The sequence below is a fragment of the Sapajus apella genome, unplaced genomic scaffold (genome assembly GCF_009761245.1).
Source record: "Sapajus apella isolate SASKATOON/1434 unplaced genomic scaffold, GSC_monkey_1.0 scaffold146, whole genome shotgun sequence".
In the NCBI taxonomy this organism is placed as follows: Eukaryota; Metazoa; Chordata; class Mammalia; order Primates; family Cebidae; genus Sapajus; species Sapajus apella.
In genome coordinates this window covers 567,006-589,639 of record NW_022437086.1, presented here as the reverse complement: position 1 = coordinate 589,639, position 22,634 = coordinate 567,006, and the positions used below count along the sequence as shown (strand labels likewise).

Below are 22,634 nucleotides of genomic sequence, written 5' to 3'. Positions count from 1 at the left end.
AGTAGCTAGGATTACAGGCATGCGCCACCATGCCCAGCTGATTTTTTATATTTTTAGTAGAGACGGGGTTTCACCATGTTGACCAGGATGGTCTCGATCTCTTGACCTCGTGATCCACCCGCCTCGGCCTCCCAAAGTGCTGGGATTACAGGCTTGAGCCACCGCGCCCGGCCCATGGGCTTTTTTTTTTTTTTAAATTCAGGGGCATTTATTTTTAAGTTAATTCAGTACCATGTAGATAATACATAAAGGTATTTATAGACATATTCATACATGTAGACATACGTATAACTTACTCATGTTTTTATCTAAAAACCCTAGAGAGGCAGTTCATTGTAAAAGGGAGTAGAGCTTCAGACCTCAAAAAAACCTGTTTACCCACAACTTTGGGGGCTTCATGAGGAAAAACAGAGGTACCCTGCGAAAGAAAGAGAAGCCTGTGGTGCTTTATCTGTGTTCTTCAAGGGGTCCCAGGCTGCTAGAAGTTTGCTTTAGGTTTCCTCCATGGTGACAAAACGTTTTAAGTGGAGGTTGAGACAGATAGAAGTAAATGGAAGAATTAATCCTAGAGGAGATGGTTTGAGAACACTTTGTTTTCCAGAAAGCCAGTAAAGTTTTATATTATCCTTGGCAAAAATCATGTCAGCAAGAGAAGAAACAGGCATGTAGAGATACCAGTTTAGGGAGAACATCCAGTTGACTAAAGACCTTATATGGGAAAACCATAGGCCTCAAATTTTTATTTATATATATACATTTATATGTGTGTGTGTATATATATGTATATATATAATTATATATGTGTGTGTATATATATGTGTGTATTTATGTGTATATGTGTATATATATGTATTGTGTGTGTATGTGTGTGTGTATCATCTGAATGTCAATTTTAAATAAACAGACTTTGTAGAGCTTTTAAATTTTTTTAAATTAGATTTTACCCAGTTAAATAGAAGACAGACATTACTTGCATTTTTCCTTCTAAAATTTACATCAAGAAGGCATTTTGGAGATGGAGCATTTTTGTTTACTGGAGATCTGTGGTAATCACTATTTAAACCTCTTTCTCTTTGAAATTTTTGAGTAAATTGTTTTCTTTTATCCAAACCACAATATATGGTTTTATTTAGTTTGGAGAGAAGCCTAAACAAACAAAAAAACAAGAGTTTCTATTACACTCTGAATATAAACTGAAATTTTAAATTAAAGGCATACCTGAACTAGTGACTGCAAACCAACACAAACATTTATGAGGCCAAATCCAAGAAATCCTGTGTGGCTTTAAAACTTGAGAGAAAGAACAAAAAATTATAGCTCTTCTATAATGAAAACCTCTCCTAAGAACAGCTTACTGCACATGGGGTGCAACTATATATTTAGACCATATTTTCTAGTGTTTTGGCTTCTTAGCTTACCGTGTGCCCACAAAGGCCAGACACAAGATTTTATGAAATGTTTGGAAAAACAGGAGAACAAAAGCTGTCTGTGGGAGTAGACAAATTTACAGATGTGTACTCCAAAAAGTTAAGAGTAAAAACAATAAAATAATAAAACAAATACTAGTTAATTACTATGTATATAATGGTTTTTGTCTAAGCTGGAGATATTCACTGAGAAATAAGATTTTGAGGTTTGGTCTAAAAAAACTTCAGTTTTTTTCCAGTTTGATCTCAGCTGGAATGCTGTTTTGCTAATTCTGTGGATGTTAACATTTCAAATACATGGTAAGATTTACATTTCTGAGAGACTGAAAAAGACTGGAAAAAGTTAATGTATTGTAAATCCTGCAGCAAATCAAACAGGCAGTTTACACATCTAAAAGGTTTTTTTTTGAGGAAGTAAAAGAGCTCTCTTAAAATATACTTTGAATTCTTTTATTAGAATTTATCCAGGCAAAACAAAGAAGGCCTTTCATCAAATTTCATTCTAAAACCTGCCTTTTCCAATTGTGCATGGAAATTTAATTTAGAAATGTCAAAAGACCTTCATTTTTGCCATTGCATATTGGAGGTAGTCTGAAGTCATGTCGTTCCATTTAACCAGGCATTTGCAAGATGAAGCTTTGTAGGTGTTATATGTAAGTTCAGTCTATGTTTCTAGGAAATGTTACCTAGAAGGAAAAGCATGGTTTTGATGATGAGTTTTCCATAATTAAGAAACTTTTCAAAGGTGATCAAGGCCAGAACAGTATACCAGGTCTAAGTGTGCTGCATATGAGCATTAGTCTTTACGGTGTCACCCAAGAGTTAATGATTACAGTGCTGGGTGAGCAGTGCTTACCCAGCTTACCCATCCAGCTTATCCTTCCGGCTTAGCTAAAAGTCTCTGCAGGTGTTTTTCTTTTAGGAAGACCCTGTGAGACTGGTACATATCATTGAAAATCATCTTAACACCTCTACAAAGTCTCTAGTTGCCTAGAGCACCCAAATGAGTGAGATAAAACAATTGCCTTTTCTCTTTGGAATGAGAGAATTCACTCTTATGCATGTTTTAGTTTGAAGCTAACAGGAATTGGTCACAAATAAAAATTCAATTTCAAATTAGAAGCAGTAGAAAACAGCTGTGTTTTTTAAAACATGTTATCTAATTTTAGACCAAAAAAAGTAAAACCGCCAATGCTAGACTGCCTATTATGACCCAGATTTTCTTTTGTCCTGAGACAAAAGCAGATAAAGCAGTTAAAAAAAAAATTGAAATTGAAATTGCCTGACTTTAGCCAAAAATGGAAATCTTTTTTTCTAGAGTAAGAACAGCTCTTTGGAGTTTTAAGATTTGACTGCTCTGCTGGTTTTTGGACTTGCATGGGACGTGTAAGTCCCTTTGTTTTGGCCAATTTTTCCGGTTTGGAGTGGCTGTATTTACCCAGTGCCTTTCCCCCATTGTATCTAGGAAGTAACTAGCTTGCTTTTTGACTTTACAGGCCCATAGGCAGAAGGAACTTGCCTTGTCTTCAATGAGATTTTGGACTGTGGAATTTTGAGTTAATGCTGAAATGAGTTGAAACTCTGGGAGACTGTTGGGAAGGCATGATTGATCATGATAGGTGAAGATAGGAGATTTTGGAGGGGGCAAGGGGCAGAATGATATGTGGTTTGGCTGTGTCCCCACCCAGGTTTCATCGTGAATTTCCACATGTTGTAGGAGGGACCTGGTGGGAGGTAATTGAATCATGGAGGCAAGTCTTTCCCGTGCTGTTCTCCTGATAGCAAATAAGTCTTATGAGATATGATAGTTTTAAAAAGAAAAGTTTCCCTGCACGTGTTTTTTTTTTGTTTGTTTGTTTTGCCTGCCACCATCCATGTAAGATGTGAGTTATTCCTTCTTTTTTTTCTTTATTTTTTAAATTTTATTATTTTGTTCCTTTTTTAAAATTTATTTATTTTACTTTAGGTGCGTACTGTATCTGGCATTTCTGCCCATGTTATCCCTCCCTACTCCCGCTCCCCACCTCCGGCTGTCTCTCTCATGCCCCCCCACAACTGCCTCCAGTGTGTGATGCTCCTCTCCCTGAGTCCATGTGTTCTCGTTGTTCAACACCCACCTATGAGTGAGAACATGCGGTGTTTGGCTTTCTGTTCTCGTGTCAGTTTGCTGAGAATGATGGTTTCCAGATTTATTCATGTCCCTACAAAGGACCCAAACTCATCGTTTTTTCGTTTTTTATGGCTGCATAGTATTCCATGGTGTATGTGTGCCACGTTTTCTTTGTTCAGTGTATCATTGATGGGCATTTGGGTTGGTTCCAGGTCTTTGCTATTGTACACAGGGCTGCAGTGAACATACGTGTGCATGTGTCTGTAGTAGAACGATTTATGGTTTTTGGGTATATACCCAGTAATGGGATTGCTGGGTCAAATGGAATTTCTATTTCTAGGTCCTTGAGAAATCACCACACTGTCTTCCACAATGGTTGAACTAATTTACACTCCTACCAACTGTGTAAGAGTATTCCTATTTCTACATCCTCTCCAGCATCTGCTGTCTCCAGATTTTTTAATGATCGCCATTCTAACTGGCGTGAGATATCTCAGTGTGGTTTTGATTTGCATTTCTCTAATAACCAGTGATGATGAGCATTTTTTCATATGTTTGTTGGCCTCATTTATGTCTTCTTTTGAAAAGTGTCTGTTCATATCCTTTGCCCACTTTTGAATGGGTTTGTTTGTTTTTTTCTTGTAAATCTGTTTTAGTTCTTTGTAGATTCTGGATATTAGCCCTTTGTCAAATGGGTAGATTGCAAAAATTTTTTCCCATTCTGTTGGTTGCTGATTCACTCTAATGATGGTTTCTCCAGAGCTTTACAGAAGCTCTGGAGTTTAATTAGATCCCATTTGTCTATCTTGGCTTTTATTGCCATTGCTTTTGGTGTTTTACTCATGAAGTCCTTGCCTATGCCTATGTCCTGGATGGTTTTGCATATGTTTTCGTCTAGTGTTTTTATGGTGTTAAGTTTTATGTTTAAATCTTTGATCCATCTGGAGTTAATTTTAGTGTAAGGTGACACGTAGGGGTCCAGTTTCTGCTTTTTGCACATTGCTAGCCAGTTTTCCCAACAGCATTTATTAAACAGGGAGTCCTTTCCCCATTGCTTGTTTTTGCTGGGTTTGTCAAAGATCAGATGGTTGTAGATGTGTGGTGTTTCTTCTGGGGTCTCTGTTCTGTTCCATTGGTCTATGTCTCTGTTTTGGTACCAGTACCATGCTGTTTTGATTACTGTACCCTAGTAGTATAGTTTGAAGTCTCGCTGTGTGATGCCTCCGGCTTTGTTCTTTTTGCTTAGGATTGTCTTGGCTATGCGGGGTCTTTTTTGATTCCATATGATGTTTAAAGTGGTTTTTTCCAGTTCTGTGAAAATGATTTGGGAAGGATTCCCTCATTTTGTATTGCTTGATACAGTTTCAGAAGGAATGGAACCAGTTCCTCTTTGTATCTCTGGTAGAATTCGGCTGTGAACCTGTCTGGACCTGGACTTTTTTTGGTTGGTAGGCTATTGATTGCTGCCTCTACTTCAGCCCTTGTTATTGGTGTATTCAGGGTTTCAACTTCGTCCTGGTTTTGTCTTGGTAGAGTACACGTGTCCAGGAATTTATCCATTTCTTCCTGGTGTACTGGTTTATGTGCATAGAGCTGTTTGTAGTAATCTCTGATGGTAGTTTGTATTTCTGTGGGATCAGTGGTCCTATCCTCTTTATTGTTTTTTATTGCACCTATTTGATTCTTTACCCTTTTCTATTAGTCTGGCTAGCAGTCTATTTTGTTGATCTTTTCAAAAATCAGCTCTTGGATTTATTGATTTTTTTTTGAAGAGTTTTTTGTGTCTCTATCTCCTGCAGTTCTGCTCTGATCTTAGTTATTTTTTGTCTTCTGCTAGCTTTTGAGTTTTTTTTATCTTGCTCCTCTAGCTCTTTCAATTTTGACGATAGGGTGTAGATTTTAGATCTTTCCTCTTTTCTCTGGTGGGCATTTATTGCTACAAATTTCCCTCTCAACACTGCTTTACAGGTGTCCCAGAGATTCTGGTAAGTTGTGTCTTCATTCTGGTTGGTTTCAAAGAACATCTTTATTTCTGCCTTCATTTCATTGTTTATCCAGTCGACACTAAGAAGGAAGTTGTTCAGTTTTCAAGTGGATGTGCGGGTTTGAGTGTGTTTCTTGATCCTGAGTTCTAGTCTGATTGCGCTGTGGTCTGTTAGACAGTTTGTTATGATTTCTGTTCTTTTGCATTTGCTGAGGAGTGATTTGCTTCCAATTATGTGGTCAATTTTAGAGTAAGTGCAATGTGATGCTGAGAAAATGTATATTCTGTGGATTTAGGGTGGAGCATTCTGTATATGTCTATTAGGTCTGCTTGGTCCAGCTCCGCATTCAAGTCCTGGATATCCTTGTTAGTCTTCTGTCTCGTTGATCTGTCTAATATTGACAGTGGAGTGTTGAAGTCTCCCACTATTATTGTGTGGGAGTGTAAATCTTGTTTTAGGTCATTAATAACTTACTTTATGTATCTGGGTGCTCCTGTGTTGGGGGCATATATATTTAGGATAGTTAGCTCTTTTTGTGGATCAATCCTTTTACCATTATGTAGTGTTCTTCTTTGTCTCTTTTGATCTTTGTTGGTTTGAAGTCCATTTTATCGGAGACTAGGATTGCAACCCCTGTTTGTTTTTTTTTTCCATTTGCTTGGTAAATCTTCTATCCCTTTATTTTGAGTCTATGTGTGTCTTTGTATGTTAGATGGGTTTCCTGAATACAGCACACAAATGGGTTTTGACTTTTTATCGAGTTTGCCAGTCTGTGTCTTTTGATTGGGGCGTTTAGGCCATTTACATTCAATGTTACTATTGTTGTTTGTGAATTTAATTCTGCCCTTTTATTACTGGCTGGTTTTCTTTCCCATTAGTTGACTCATTTTCTTCATTGCATTTTTGGTCTTTGCCAACTGGTTTGCTTTTGCAGTGACTGGTACTTGTTCCTTTCCGTGCTTAGTGTTTCTTTCAGGAGCTCTTGTAGGGCAGGTCTGGTGGTGAGAAAATCTCTCAATAATTGCTTGTCCATAAAGGATTTTATTTCTCCTTCACTTCTGAAGCTTAGTTTGGCTGGATATGAGATTCTGGGTTGAGAGTTCCTTTTTTTAAGGATGTTGAATATTGGCCCCCACTCTCTTCCGGCTTGTAGGGTTTCTGCCGAGAGATCTGCTGTGAGTCTGATTGGCTTCCCTCTGTGGGTGACCTGACCTTTCTCTCTGGCTGCCCTTAGCACTTTTTCCTTCATTTCAACCCTGGTGAATCTGAAGATTATGTGCCTTGGGGTTGCTCTTCTTGAGGAGTATCTTTGTGGAGTTCTCTGTATTTCTTGAATTTGAAATTTGGACTACCTTGCTAGGCTTGGAAAGTTTTCCTGGATAATATCCTGGAGCATGTTTTCCAGCTTGGATTCATTCTCCCCATCATATTCAGGTACACCGATCAAGCGTAGATTAGGTCTTTTCATATAATCCCATATTTCTTGGAGGCTTTGTTCATTTCACTCTTTTTTCTCTCGTCTTGCCTTCCTCTTTTTTTTTTTTTTTCCATTTATTTATTTTATTGCATTTTAGGTTTTGGGGTACATGGGAAGAACATGCAAGATTATTGCATAGGTACACACGTGGCAGTGTGATTTGCTGCCTTCCTCCCCATCGCCTACATCTGGCATCTCTCCCCTTGCTATCTCTCCCCAGCTCCCCACCCCCCACCATCCCTCCCCTATTTCCCCCCAACTGACCCCAGTGTGTAGTGCTCCCCTCCCTGTGTCCATGTGTTCTCATGCGGTGTTTGATCTTCTGCTCTTCTGTCAGTTTGCTGAGAATGATGGTTTCCAGGTTCATCCATGTCCCTACAAAGCTGCCTTCCTCTTTTTAATTCATTGAGTTGATCTTCAATCTCTGATACCCTTTCTTCTGCTTGAGCAATTCGGCTATTAAAACTTGTATTTGCTTCACATAGTTCTTATGCTGTGTTTTTCAACTCCATCAAGTTGTTTATGTTCTTCTCTAAGCTGGTTATTCTAGTTAGCATTTAATCTAACCTTTTTTTTCAAGGTTTTTGGTTTCTTTGCAGTGAGTTATAATGTGTTCCTTTAGCTCAGAAAAGTTTATTATCCACCTTCTGAAGCCTGTTTCTGCCACTTTGTCGCACTCCTTGGTGAAGTTGTGATCCTGTGTTGTTGAGGAGTTGTGATCCTTCTGGTCTTTGATGGTTTCATCTTTTTTGCTCCGGTTTTTTCCCATCTTTGTGGAGATACCTGGCTGTGTTGTCAGGGAGATGCTTGATGAGGTATCTTGTCTGCCTGTGGAGGTGCTACTCGACTTGTTCCTTCTTGCATCCCACCATAATTGTGAGGCCTCCCCAGCTATGTGGAACTGTAAGTCCAGGTAAACCTTTTTCGTCTGTAAATTGCCCAGTCTCAGGTATGCCTTTTTTAGCAGCATGAAAACACACTAATACAGGGAGTGGGTGGGACATGACTGTTTCCTCATTCCTGTGCCTTGGGACCTAATAATTTAGAGGTTGGTCACATTAATCAGATAAAAAAATTGTATCTTATTTCTCATTGTTAATAGATTATGTGTATCCAGCACAAGGTGGAAGCAGTAGGAGAAGTCTGTCTTGGAACACCCACCTAGGCATAAATACACGAGCTGCCAAGCTCTGTGGAGGAGGCACAGATGTACAGCAGGCATTAGTATATAGGGAGACTCAGTAAATAGCTGTTTTGGGCTGGCTTCTGCTTGCACGGAAAGCCTTGCCCTGGATGCTAGGGTAGCCTTCCCTGAATGCCCACCCACGTCTGAAAGCAAACCTCAGTTTCTGGTTGGTGTCTGCAGTGAAAGAAAGACTTATCTTCAGGTTTGTCTCCAAAGGGGAGAAAGATGAGGTTGCTTAGAACCTCAGGAATTGAACTGGCTGGGGTAGAGACCAAAATACGTTTCTTACTATAATCATGTTCTCACACTAACACAACGCTTTATAATATGTTGTGACCAAGGCTTTATACAGACACACAGAGGTCTTTCTCTTCTATCTTAATGGCTGCTGAGTGTTCTAATAAGATGGTGGCATGAGGTTATTCACCTTGTGCCCTATAAATAAACATAGCTGCTCTGTTACTTTGCTGTGACCCATAAAGTCACAGGGAATAACCTTGGAAGTATTTCTTTAATGTTTTTAAAGCTCTGTTGCATGATATAGTCATAGAATTGAATTACCAGGATTCAAAATTAATGCTTAGTTATTTTGTATATTCTCTTCTAATTTGATTACACAGGGATGTCTGTTTTTTACAGCATCACTAAATATTGTGGAATTTTTTTACGATTGAGAGGTAAAAATAGGTATCTCTGTGTAGTGTTAGTGTATATTTCTATTTTTATATTATTTTCAAATTTATGAGCCAACTGTTTTATTCATCCAATTTTTGTCTGTTGTGTTAAATACCTAAAATTGTGTTAAAATCGATGTCTCTAGGATGTTACCTTTTTTTTTTTTTGAGGTGGAGTCACTCAGGCTGGAGTGCAGTGGCGTGATCTCAGCTCACTGCAACCTCCAGCTTCTGGGTTCAAGCGATTCTCCTGCCTCAGCTTCCTGAGTAGCTGGGATTACAGGCGCCTGCCACCACGCCTGGCTAATTTTTGTATTTTTAGTGGAGATCGGGTTTCACCATGTTGATCAAGCTGGTCTCGAACTCCTGACCTTGTGACCTGCCTACCTCAGCCTCCCAAAGTGCTGGGATTACAAGTGTGAGCCACCACACCTGGCCACAAAATTTTCAAGGTTTTTTTTTTTTGGTCTTTTAAAGTTTTTTAAGGTTGTTCTTTTATGTTTTTTACATGTCTCTTTAAAATTTTATCCTATATGTATTTATTGTAGTTTTGGTAATGTCATCTTCCCCCCCATTATATTTGCTAAATTTTTCATTGGTTTTCTATATGAAAGTTATTAAAAATAACATGGTAAAATATGCATAACATAGAATTTATTATTTTAGTCCATTATTAAGTGTACATAGGCTGGGCACAGTGGCTCATGCCTATAATCCTAGCACTTTGGGAGGCTGAGGTGGGTGGATCACGAGGTTAGGCATTTGAGACCAGCCTGGACAATATGGTGAAACCCCATCTCTAATAAATAGTACAAAAAAAATTAGCCGGGCATGGTGGCATACACATGTAGTCCCAGCTAGTCAGGAGGCTGAGGCAGGAGAATTGCTTAAACTCGGGTGTCGGAGGTTGCAGTGAGCCGAGATTGCGCCACTGCACTCCAGCCTGGGCCACAGTGAGACTCCATCTCAAAACTAAATAAAAAAATTTTTAAAAGTGTACATAAAGTGACAATAAAGTACATTCACTCTGTTTTGCAACCATAACTGCCATTCTTGTTCATGATTCTTTTTGTCTTGCAAAGTTAAAACTCTGTGTATTTCCCATTCTCCACTTTAACTTTCCTACTCTGAATTCTACCATTCTCGGTCAATTATGTGAGTGGAGTCATACAGTATTTGTTCTTTTGGAATTGGCTTGTTTCAGCTAGCATAATGTCCTCAAGGTTCAGCATGTGTCAAATTTATTTTTCTCTTTAAGGTTTAATAATATTTCATTGCATGTAAAAACCACATTTTGTTTATTCATTCATTGCTGAAGACTTGGGTTGCTTCCAGCTTTTGGCTATTGTGAATAGTGCTACTATAAACACAAGCATACAAATATTTCTTCAATCCCCTGTTTTTAATTCTTTTGGGTATATATTTAGTAATGAAATAGCTGGATCATATTCTATGCTAAACATAGGAGAATGTACATTTTATTTTTTTTTTTTTTTTTTTTTTCAAGAAATGTCCACATTGTTTTTTATAGCAGCTGCACCATTTTACATTTCACCAGGAGTTAAAAAGCATTCTAATTTCTCCCTCTTCTTTATAACACTTGCTCTTAGGCATTATGTTGTTGCTGTTTTTTGTATGATAGGCATTCTCGTGTGTGAAGTGGTATCTCAACATTGATTTTTATATTTATTTCATAAACAGGTTTATTTTATAGCCTGCCACTATGTTAAATCTTGGTATTTTTTGAATCTCTTGGGTTTCTAGGCATATTGCATCATCCACAAATAGAAATTATATTTTTATTCTTTTCCTTTGGGAATCATGTTTAATAATGCTATGTACAATATGCCAGGCACTGTTCTGAGAAGTGTTAAGATAGTAACTCATGACATCAAAATGCAGTGTGAGCAGGAGTGAAGATACAGACATTTCTAGAGTTACAGCTGAAAATGTGACAAAATGCATCTAATAGAGAAAAAAGTTGGCTTAAAAAAGGGCCTGAAACTTATGCCCACAATTAAAAAGTCAACTTTTATGAGTTACACAGGCTGTTTGTGTCTCACAGCTCTCATTTGTGAAACAGAAGTAATAATATAACAGATTATTTATTTTATTGTTGAGTATGTTGAAACAGAAGTAATATCCTGACTTGAAAATTAAAACATTTATCAGTGTAGTTAACTGAGATAACAATAATAAGGATATGTCAATTACTGGAATAGATTAAATAATAGTTTAGTAAAACCATTAACATTTTAATCCTACAAAAATGTACGTCTGTTTACTCTTTACAAAACTACTTAGTTACTCTCTATTACTTAATTACCTAAACCTCTTAATTCTTAGTAAGGCCTTTCTAGGGCCACCTAAACTTACAGTTTTTAACACTGTTTACCAGGATTTGTTTCTTTCACTCCTTTCTTTTCTTATCTTGCCTGGTGCAAACCATAGTTTTGCTCTGCTTTTTTGTCTCATGTGTTTGTATAAAGACATCTACCTTCATGTAAATTCTAACCAATTATATCTGTAACATTTTTCTGAAAACGTGAATTCTGTGAGTTCCTTTTTCATTTGAAATCTCCTTTATCTTTACCATATTATGGGCACTCATTTGAAGTAATAAACATTTTTTTAAAATACCAAATAAGAAATTTACACAGCCAACAAAGAATTATTTATGACAAATACTAAACTACAGTTGTTTGTTGAGCATGAAACACTTATGATTACAGTTTAATAGGTTCAGTGCTCTTAAAGTATGTTTTTAAAATTTATTTTTAATTACCAGTATACTGTTGTTTTTTTTTTTTTTGAGATGGAGTTTCACTCTTGTTACCCAGGCTGGAGTGCAATGGCGCAATCTCGGCTCACCGCAACCTCCGTCTCCTGGGTTCAGGCAATTCTCCTGCCTCAGCCTCCTGAGTAGATGGGATTACAGGCACGCGCCACCATGCCCAGCTGATTTTTTGTATTTTTAGTAGAGACGGAGTTTCACCATGTTGACCAGGATGGTCTTGATCTCTTGACCTCGTGATCCACCCGCCTTGGCCTCCCAAAGTGCTGGGATTACAGGCTTGAGCCACCGCGCCCGGCCTACCAGTATACTGTTTTAAAAAGTAAATGTGTATGTGTGTGTGTGTGTGTGTGTGTATATGTTTGCAATAGCAAAGACATGGAATTAACCCAAATGCCTTTCAACAGTAGACTGGATAAAGAAAATGTGGTACATATATATCATGGAATACTATGCAGACATAAGAAGGAAAAAGGTCATGTCCTTGACAGGGACATGGATGGAGCTGGAAGCCGTTATTCTCAGCAAACTAACACAAGAACAGAAAACCAAACACTGCATGCTCTCATACTAATAAGTGAAAGCTGAATGATGATACGTGGACACATCCGGGGAACAACATACCCTGGGGCCTATCAGGAGACAGTAGGCAGGTAGAGAATCAGGAAGAATAGCTAATGGGCACTTAGCTTAATACCTGGGTGGTGGATTGATCTGTGCAGCAAACTACCATAAAAAAATACCTATAAGCGGGGGTATTTGTGGCACAGAAATTTATAGTAAACACATATAAACTATCTGAAAACAACATTATCTGATCTCTTAATGCAGTTGTATCCTGCTTTATTACTTACATATTACAACATGTAGATTCATGGCATAGTTGTCAAAGGCTTCCATCTCTTCCTTATACTAATACATAGTTGCTAATTTGTTCATTTTCTCTTTTTTTGATAATTTTCCAACAAAGCTGGGGTAAAAACAACTTCATGCTTAAGCTGTAATAATTTCTGACAATATGCCCTGAGTTACTTAAAAGAAAATGGAGATGTTTTGCTCATGTTTTTGACACTTGGGTCATTCATCTACAACAAATAACATAAGAGGAGCCAAGGACATGTGCGTGCCTGTGAATCACTTAGCATGTGTCAGGCAGGCTCTGGGCTGAAGGGAGACTCCAGGTGTCTGAAAAAAGGGAGGTTCTGTTCTACTGCACATAGACTGCCACACTGTAAATTGTTCTGTGATTCCATGTTTCTCACAAGGTCAACAGGAACTGAGGACACATAGGAAATGAGTTATGGGGCAGACTCCTTCTCTTATTTAGCTACCAGTATATGATTATGCCCATCTGCACATATGCACACTACATAATAATGTGCTCAAACCCCTCTTAGGACAAATTTCCACGCTCACAAATTGCATCCACATTTTCTTTGTTCCTAGAGTTTTCAGCCAAACACAAGTACCTAGAGGACTTTAAACTTATCCCTGTCCCCAGACTCTAAATCTGGGGCAACAATCTGGTCCATCCACTCAACTGGGCTTCTGAGTCACCTGTCACCTGATGATAGTCTTTTCTACCTGCATAGACACTGAAATAAGTCAGGGCCTAACCCTTTCTGGGCCACTGTTTGTAGCACAAATTAGTCTTTCCACTAACTCTCTACTGTCCCCTGCTCATAAGTCCTGTGAAACTAAATAATTCAACATTTAAGCTGTTTGACACTTTAAATTATTCTGGACCTTAAAGGGAGATAAATACAAGATCTGGGTAATATGACAGGCAGCAGTAACAAGGCAGCTGTAATCTTTGTTTTTCTGTTGATGGATTATACCTACTTTCACATCTGCATTATTTTGTCAGGTGCTGTAAGTGGTTGAAGTGCTCCATGGAATACCTTTTTCCCCTTCACTATTGACTTTCATTATAGATTAAACTCCCTCTTACCTATGGCTATTGCACTGTCTTAAGATGAAATGTTAAGTACACTCTTACGTTGAAAAGGAAAAAAAAAGCAGTTGTGGGCCGGGCGCGGTGGCTCAAGCCTGTAATCCCAGCACTTTGGGAGGCCGAGGCGGGTGGATCACGAGGTCAAGAGATCGAGACCATCCTGGTCAACATGGTGAAACCCCGTCTCTACTAAAAATACGGAAAATTAGCTGGGCTTGGTGGCGCGTGCCTGTAATTGCAGCTACTCAGGAGGCTGAGACAGGAGAATTGCCTGAACCCAGGAGGCGAAGGTTGCGGTGAGCTGAGATCGCGCCATTGCACTCCACCCTGGGTAACATGAGTGAAACTCCGTCTCAAAAAAAAAAAAAAAAAAAAAAAAAAAACAGTTGTAAAAAGTAGGAAAAACACACTGTAACTGATAACCAGCTTTGTATAGAAAATACTGTAATCTTGTTAAATTGCTTTGTTTTTTGCCTGTAGAAATAAGAATTTTTACCTATGGAGCACTCATTTCATTTCACTAGAGCCTTTGTCTCCTGGATGACTGTTTCTAGCTTTTCACTTGAATAAGTTCTCTAAAACTGGTTTTTGAGGCTTTATTGGTTATTCAGATTATTTCAGATTAACAGTCCTTTATAGCATCTTTCTTCTGCCCTTACTGCCTGACTAAACTTCTTCCGTGTGAACAAATTGTACCCAGTGCCACTCCTCAGGTGCCTGATCCAAATGCCTACTGGAAATCAGATGTCCGTGAGTTCAAGGTCATGGCCTAAGACTTGGCTGTTGTAAAGACAAATAAAAGAAATACCAGACTTAATTATCCAACTTGAAGATAAAAGAAGACATTTTGCTCTCATTTTTTGAAATAATTTTAGAAAATTTTTGTATGTATATTTATGTCTCTATTAAATATATATAAACCATTTAAATAGGCAAATAAGACTTTGTCAATCTTTTTTTGAGACAGAGTTTCACTCTTGTTACCCAGGCTGGAGTGCAATGGCGCGATCTCGGCTCACCGCAACCTCCGCCTCCTGGGTTCAGGCAATTCTCCTGCCTCAGCCTCCCGAGCAGCTGGGATTACAGGCACGCGCCACCATGCCCAGCTAATTTTTTTTTGTATTTTTAGTAGAGACGGGGTTTCACCATGTTGACCAGGATGGTCTCGATCTCTTGACCTTGTGATCCACCCGCCTCGGCCTCCCAAAGTGCTGGGATTACAGGCTTGAGCCACCGCGCCCGGCCTGTCAATCTTTTTAATTTAGAAATGTCTTTCTCTAGGACCAGGAAACCATTGCTTTGAAATGTGAATGGTTGACATTTCTGTTGGACAGTAGGTAACTTCATAAAAGATTATAAAGCCAAGGAAACCTTATTTTGCTTTTGAATATAACCAATTTAAATTTTCATTGAATATAACCAATATACAGATAGCCTTCTCAATTACCAGGTTAATTTAGGGTAAACTATATATGACAAATTATGCTGTTAAGTCTTCTACTTCAAGACTAAATATGGTGATTTTTATTTGTGCTTTTGTAATCTCTTAGCAGATTGCCTGTGATGCATATCAAATTTTGGTTCAATTATGTAATAAAACAGTTTTCTGCCATTTTAGAGTGTCTCTGAGGTTGGAGTTTTGTTTTTAATTATGTTGTTCCAAACACTGTACAGAATTACAAGACAGGATATAAACACGAGATAACGCACAGGCTTTACTTCAGAGAGGCTTTTCTCTCTTTGGCTTGCCCCCATATCTGCAGGCAGAATATTTCTCTGCCTGTTTGTGATACACAGACCCTTCCATAGCAGTTCAACTACATTTCTAGACAAATAGCTTCAACAGCACAGCAGTCAGCCATTCTAGCTCCCTCTTTCAATGCACTTGGCATCTTCAGACCTGAAAGTAATTCAAACACCGTAGGACCCTGAATCTCACATTTTGTAAATTTTTTTTTTCAAAAAATGAACTTTTCACTCTGTTTATCTTTTGAATTTTTTGTTTTGTATTCATTTATTTCTGCTATAATTTTTATTTTCCTTCTAATTTTTGGTTTGGTTCTTTTCTAGTTCTATGTGATATATCAATAGTTTATTTAGGGATTTTTAAAAAAAACTTTTTTTGATGTAGGCACTTACTGCTATAAACCTTCTTAGTACTTCTTTCACTGTATTTATAGTTTTGTTATGTTTTTTGATTTGTTTCAAGGACATTTAAATTTTTAAAAATTTCTTTGTTGGCCCACTAGTCATTCAGGAGCATATTTTAAATTCAATGTGTTTTTATAATTTCTGTTAGTGATTTCTAGTTTTATTCTGTTAACATCAGAGAAAATACTTGATATAATTTTATTTTGGGGGAGATTATTTTAAGAGTTACTTTGTGACCTAACATATGGTCTATCCTTGAGAATAACCCAGGCCCTGAGGTGTGGAATTAGTATTCTGTAGCTTGCTGATAAAATGCTTTATAAATATCTATTAGGTCTATTTGATGCATAGTGCAAATTAAGTCCAATGTTTATTTGTTGATTTTAGTATCTGGATGATCTGTCTCTTGCTGACAGTGGGTTTCTTGAACTCTCTAGCTATTATTGTATTGGGGTTGATCTCTCTCTCTTTAGCTTTAATACTTGCTTCATATATCTGAGTTCTCCAGTGTTAGGTGCATATAAATTTGCAATTGTTATATTCTCTTGCTGAATTGACCACTTTATTATAATAACTTTTGTTGTCTCTTTTTATAGTTTTTGTCTTGAAATCTATTTTGTTTAATATAAGTATAGCTATTCCTGCTCTTTTCTGGTTTCCATTTGCATGGAATATCTTTTTCTGTCTTTTTATTTGCAGTCTTTCTCTGTCTTTATAGATAAAGTGTGTGTCTTGCAGAAAACAGACTGTTTGAAAAAACTACACTTGTTTTTTGTTTGTTTGTTTGTTTTACCCATTTCCCCAATTTACGTCTTTTAATTGGGGAGTTAATTTATAGTCAGTGTTATTATTAATAAGTAAATACTTATGTCTGCCATTCTATTATCTAATTTCTTGTTTTGTGGTCTTTTTTTCTCTCCTCTCTTCCATTTATCCTGTCTTAGTAAAGATGATTTTATCTAATGGTATGTTTTAATTTTTTGATTTTATGTATGTGTGTCTATTATAGGTTTTTTTTAAAAAATTTGAGGTTACCATGAGGCTTGCAAATAAGATCTTATAACCTGTTATTTTAAACTGATGGCAACACTTATTGTAAAAATGAACAAACAAAAAAGCAAAGAGAAAACTAGTAAAAGCTACAGTTTATCTCCCAACTTTTTAACATTTTGTTTCTATTTATATCTTATTATACTGTCAGTGTCTTAATCTTGTAGTTAGTATTTTTAGTAACTATAACAGCCTCAAAATTAGAAATATAAGAGTTATGGCCTTAAGGAGGTAAAGAGTTATTATTTTTAATAATTATTAGTAGTTATAGACTAATCTTTTAGTCTTCTCAAAATATGAATTGTTTACATACCACATTTACATACTAAAAAATTTAGTGTTTGTGTCCTTGATATTACCAGTGAGTTTTGTACCAGATGTTTTCTTATTGTTCATTAAGCTCATTAATGTCCTGTTCTTTTAGACTGAAGAACTGCCTTTAACATTTTTTGTAGGACAGATCAGGGGGTATTAACAAAATGTCTCAGCTCGTTTGTCAGTTTTGTGGGTTTTTTTTCATGGTTGAACGATATTTTTGCCTAATGTGTTATTTTAGGGTAAAAGTTTTTTCCTTTACATTAAGTATGTCATGTCACCATCTCCTGGTCTGTAAGATTTCCACTGAAGAGTCCACTGTCAGATATATTGGTGCTTCTTTGAATGTTACTTGTTTCTTTTCTCTTGCTGCTTTTAGAATCCTTTATCTTTGACCTTTGAGAGTTTTATAATTAAAGACGTTCAGGTAGTCATTTTTAAATGAATTGTGGTAGGTATTCTATAACCTTTTTGTATTTGAATATTAATATGGTTTTTTTTTTTTTTGGTATTCTATAACCTTCTTGTATTTGAATATTAATTTTTTTTTTTTTTTTTTTTTTTAAGGTATGGGAAGTTCTCATTATCTCTTTGAATAAACTTTTTACCCAGAACTTTTTCTCTACCTCCTCTTTAAGGCCATAACTCTTAGAGTTGCCCTCTTGAGGCTTTTTTTTTTGTCTCATCTGATTGTATTTTTTTCAAATAGCCTGTGTTCAAACTCATAATTCTTCTTCTTGATCAGTTCTGCTGTTTAGAGACTCTGCATTCTTCAGTGTCATCTGAATTTTCAGCATGATAATTTTTGCTTGATTCTTCAAAATGATTTAAATAAATTTATTTATTGGATTAGATTGTGAATTTCTTTTTTTGTTGTTGTTATTTTGAATTTTGCTCAGCTTTTTTGAAAATAGTTGTTTTGAATTTCCTGTCTGAAAGGTTACTTATCTCTGTCACTCAGGATTTGCACATTAGTGCCTTATTTAGTTCATTTAATGAGGTTGTGTTTTCCTGAATAGTCTCGATTTTTGTGGATGTTCATTGATGTCTGAGCATTAATGAGTTAGGTATTTATTTTAGTCTTTGCATTCTGGGCTGTTTAATACTTGTTCTTCTTAGAAAGGCTTTCCAAATATTCAAAGGGAATTGAGTGTTGTAATCTAAGTCTTTGTACATTGCAGTCATAGCTGCATTAGGGGACACCCTAACCTGAATAACTCTGTGATGCTTGCAGGCTTGTAGAGGTACCACTTTGGTGGTCTTGGTAAGATCCAAGAGAGTCTCTGGGTTAGGTTACCAGGTAGACTCCTTTCCTTTCCTTCCCTTTCCCTTTCCCTTTCCCTTCCCCTTCCCCTTTCCCTTCCCCTTCCCTTTCCCTTCCTTTTCCTTTCCTTTCCTTTCCCCTTTCCTTTCCTTTTCTTTTCTTTTTTTGTTTTTTTCCTTTCCTTTCCTTCTGCCAAATAAATGGAATCTCTCTCTCTCTCTCTCCATGCTGAGCTGCCTGGAACCAGGGCCGGTGTAACACAAGTACCCCTGTGGCCACCATCACTAGAACTACACTAAGTCAGACCCAAAGCCAGCACGGGACTGGGTCACACATAAGGTCCACAGTGACACCACCTAGCTACTGCTGATGTTCATTCAAGACCCAAGTCTCTTCAGTCAGGAGGTGATGAATGCAGCCAGCCTCATGTCCTTTCCTTCAGGGCAGTGAGCTCTGTTACCCATCCTGGGCTGGGCATAGGAAAGTGCAATTTGGTAGCAAGAACATGTCATTTGATAGCAAGAACAGAATAGGGCACCTTAGGAATCTACTTGGTGCCCTATTCTGCTGTGGCTTAGCTGGCACTGAGGCTGTGAAACATCCTTCCTACTCTTTTCTCAAGCATAAGAAGACACTCCCCATTGCCGTCACCACCCAGAGCCCACAGCAAGTATTGCCAGGCTAGCTGGTATCCCCTGAAGACCCAAGGATCTTCAGTCAGCTTGTGGTGAACTCTGCCAGGTCTGCTGCTTTTGCTTCAGGACAGTGGGTTCTTCTCTGGCCTAGGGTGGTTCCAGAAATGTCATCCAGGAGCCAAGGCCTGAAATCAGAGACCTCAGGTGCCATCTTGTTACTGCTACCCCACTGGGGCCGAGCTGGTAATCAGGCTTCCAGACAAAGTCCCCTGTACTCTTCCCTGTCTTCCCCACATGGCTGCCACAGCTTGGATTGCACTGCACTGGGTCTCAGCCCACAAGGGCTGCAGCAAGTACTACCTGGTTACTGCTGATGTTTATTCCAGGCCCAAGGGCCCTTTAGTCAGTAGGTGTTGAATCCTGCCAGAGCTGATACCTTCCCATCAAGGCAGTATGTTCTCTTCTGGCCCAGGCTATGTCTAAGAACTGTCACCTAAAAACTAAGCCCTAGAATGGGGGCCTCAGCACTTACTCTGGTGCTCTATTCTACTGTGGCTGAGATGATATCCAAGTTGCAGGACAGAGTCTTTACTCTTCTGTCCCCTCTCCTCAAGTAGAAAGAAATATTTTCTCCTGGAGCTGTGAACTGCACTGCCTGTGCCTGGGGTCGGGGATGCATGTACTCTCTTGGCCATCCCAGTTGGCATCTCACAAGGTCACATGCACTTCAAGCTTTCTGACTCAGCCTAGCAAAGCCCCAGGATTTGCCCAGGAATTGCAGTCCCAGTGGCTTAGACTGCCTTTCAAGTTTATTTAGATCCCCAGAGTGCTTTCACCCATGGTGGTGGGGCTACGTGAAACTCAGGTTTTGACCACTGAAATGGATACTTTCTCTCAACTAGTCTAGTCTAAGTGCTCCCCCTGTGGGCACTGACTGAACTCTGCCCCATGTTTTTTCTGCTGTGACAGGCAGCACTGAGTTTTACTGCATAGTCTCATAATCACTGCACTCTCCCTTCTGTAAGCACAAGCCGCCAAGCTGCACTTCCAGGGAATGGAGGAGGGGTGCTGTTGGCAGGTAACAGCTTTCTTTTTTTACCCTCTTGAGTGCCTCTTGATGTGATGCTAAAACTTGGTACCGTAATCACTCCCCAGAGTTTTGGTTGTTATGAAGATGTTTCTTATTTGGATAGTCATTCTGTTTAGTTTTATCTGGAGGTTGGTTGCTGGAGGGTGCTATTTAGTCATCTTGCTCCACTTCCCCCTCTGCAGTTATGTTGTTTGAATTAAGTGCCACATGTGAGGCTAAGGTGAGCCCAGGGTTAACCACCAGTGCTTTCAGATACATTTATGAGAGGTGAGGGTAGCTTTAGTTCCAAATGATGAAGGTCATAGAGACTGTTCTGCTTGGGTTTGGTAGGGGCAGATCAGTGCAGCCCATATTCCCATTGCTGCAGTAGAAATTGCTGGCATCTGTGGCAGAGAAGGGCAACTCAGTGTTGGAAAGGGGAAACTCAAATTTTGGTTTTTGGCCGGGCGCGGTGGCTCAAGCCTGTAATCCCAGCACTTTGGGAGGCCGAGGCGGGTGGATCACGAGGTCAAGAGATCGAGACCATCCTGGTCAACATGGTGAAACCCCGTCTCTACTAAAAATACAAAAAATTAGCTGGGCATGGTGGTGCGTGCCTGTAATCCCAGCTACTAAGGAGGCTGAGGCAGGAGAATTGCCTGAACCCAGGAGGCGGAGGTTGCGGTGAGCCGAGATCGCGCCATTGCACTCTAGCCTGGGTAACAAGAGTGAAACTCCGTCTCAAAAAAAAAAAAAAAAAAAAAAAAAAATTTTGGTTTTTATGTAGGAGTTTACTGGTTGTGAACCTCTCCTGTGATAAAGGACACACAAAGGCAGTCTTTATCTGCAATTCTAGGTCCTTCTGCCTCCGGGTGTGGTGGTTTCAAGGGAAGGAGTTTTGCTGATGCTTCAAAGACATACTCTCAAGAAACAGGTGTAATTTGTACAGATGATCACACCTGGAAAAGGATCACAGGGAATTAGGAGAAAAAGAAAAAAATGGCTTATTCTGAGGTGAATGTGTCCCAGGTCAGAGATTGTGTCCACTTTGTCTTCTGAAATATGTGTGTAGAACTTGCAGATGTTTACTTCTCAACTTATGATGGTCTTGCCTAGTCAGTTCAACTCCTTTTTCACCTTTGATTTTCATGATAGTCAAGGGGCTCTGAGAAATACTTTTTCCTTATATATCAGAGCCTTCTCTATTCTCTACATTCCAGCTTTTAATAAGCCATGAAAAAATTGTCACTGTGAATTTATAATCTGCAACATTCCAAATGTTTCTTTTGTGGCTGTCAAACATAGAAATCTGTGAATGCCCAAGATTCCTGTTTGAGATGGGATAGGTTCTTGGTTATCAGTGAAGAAAGAGATCATGTACTGTTTAGTTTCCATTAAATCTATGCAAAACTGCTTATAAAAATGCACATTTAATGAGAATGGTATTTGTCGCCCAGGATAAATCAGAAAGTTCTGAATAGAAAAATAATTAGAAGAGACTCCCTCTCTAGGATGCTAAAGCAAGGAAATAAGAGAGGACACAAAGAAATGGAAAAAAATTCCATGCTCATGGATAGAAAGAATCAATATTGTGAAAATGGCCACACTGCCCGAAATAATTTATAAATTCAATGCTATTTTCCATCAACCTACCATTGACTTTCTTTGCAGAATTAGAAAACGACTACTTTAAATTTCACATGGAAGTAAAAAAGAGCTCATATAGCCAAAACAATCCTAAGCAAAAAGAACAAAGCTTGAGGCGTCATGCTACCTGGCTTCAAATTATACTACAAGGCTATGGTAACAAAAACAGAATGGTATTGCTACCAAAATAGATATATAGACCAATAGACCAGAAAAGAGGGCTAAGAAATAACACCACACATCTACAATCATCTGATCTTTGGCAAACCTGACAAAAACAAGAAATGGGGAAAGGATTCTCTATTTAGTAAATGGTGCTGGGAAAACTGACTAGCCATATGCAGAAAACAGAAACTGGACCCCTTCCTTATACCTTGTACAAAAATTAATTCAAGATGGATTAGAGACTTAAATGTAAAACCTAACCATGAAAACCTAGGCAATACTATTCAGGGCATAGACACGGCGAAAGACTTTATGACTAAAACACCAAAAGCAATGGCAACAAAAGTCAAAATTGGCAAATGGGATTTAATTAAACTAAAGAGCTTCTGCATAGCAAAAGAAACTATCGTCAAAGAGAACAGGCAGCCTACAGAATGGGAGAAAATTTTTTCCTGTCTATCCATCTTACAGAAAGCTAATATCCAGAATCTATAAGAAACTTAAACAGATTTACAAGAAAAAAACAACCCCATCAAAAAGTTGGCAAAGGATACAAACAGACTCTTCTCAAAAGAAGACATTTATGCGGCCCACAAACATGAAAAAAGCTTATCATCACTGATCATTAGAGAAATACAAATCAAAACCACATTGGTCAGGAAACAGAGGGATCTAAGATGGCTGAATAGGAACAGCTCTGGAGTGCAGTTCCCAGTGAGAGTGGTGCAGAG

At 38.3% G+C, this 22,634-nt stretch overlaps 1 protein-coding gene and 1 long non-coding RNA gene across 7 annotated transcripts in view; one reads left to right on the top strand and one right to left on the bottom strand.

Moving 5' to 3' along the window:
* The window catches only part of LOC116540902 (zinc finger protein 736), an 82,694-nt gene that overhangs the window by 4,337 nt on the left and 55,723 nt on the right, over nucleotides 1-22,634 (top strand). The window lies entirely within an intron of this gene.
* On the bottom strand, nucleotides 11,920-21,352 carry LOC116540910. The gene is made up of 3 exons (XR_004264637.1): nucleotides 21,268-21,352; nucleotides 13,645-13,647; nucleotides 11,920-11,952 (listed from the first exon to the last, which is right to left on the bottom strand). It is a non-coding gene; the product is annotated as an uncharacterized LOC116540910 (long non-coding RNA).